This window comes from Eleutherodactylus coqui, unplaced genomic scaffold (genome assembly GCF_035609145.1).
Source record: "Eleutherodactylus coqui strain aEleCoq1 unplaced genomic scaffold, aEleCoq1.hap1 HAP1_SCAFFOLD_42, whole genome shotgun sequence".
Lineage (NCBI taxonomy): Eukaryota > Metazoa > Chordata > Amphibia > Anura > Eleutherodactylidae > Eleutherodactylus > Eleutherodactylus coqui.
Genome location: NW_027101829.1, coordinates 274596 through 275141, shown reverse-complemented (window position 1 = coordinate 275141; position 546 = coordinate 274596).

Below are 546 nucleotides of genomic sequence, written 5' to 3'. Positions count from 1 at the left end.
TCCTGTAACTCGGCACCTGAGAGGTGTAGACCGTGTTTGAAAAAGCAATAAGCTTTCGCTCCAAGCCTAGAGCGTGAATCAGAGCACGATTCGCGTCTAACACAAACTCACTGTTTTCACCGTCCTGTAACTCGGCACCTGAGAGGTGTAGACCGTGTTTGAAAAAGCAGTAAGCTTTCGCTCCCAGCCTAGAGCATGTTTTCACTGTTTTCACCGTCCTGTAACTCGGCACCTGAGAGGTGTAGACCGTGTTTGAAAAAGCAATAAGCTTGAGCTCCCAGCCTAGAGCGTGAATCAGAGCACGATTCGCGTCTAACACAAACTCACTGTTTTCACCGTCCTGTAACTCGGCACCTGAGAGGTGTAGACCGTGTTTGAAACAGCAATAAGCTTTCGCTCCCAGCCTAGAGCATGAATCAGAGCACGATTCGCGTCTAACACAAACTCATTGTTTTCACCGTCCTGTAACTCGGCACCTGAGAGGTGTAGACCGTGTTTGAAAAAGCAATAAGCTTGCGCTCCCAGCCTAGAGCATGAATCGCGTCT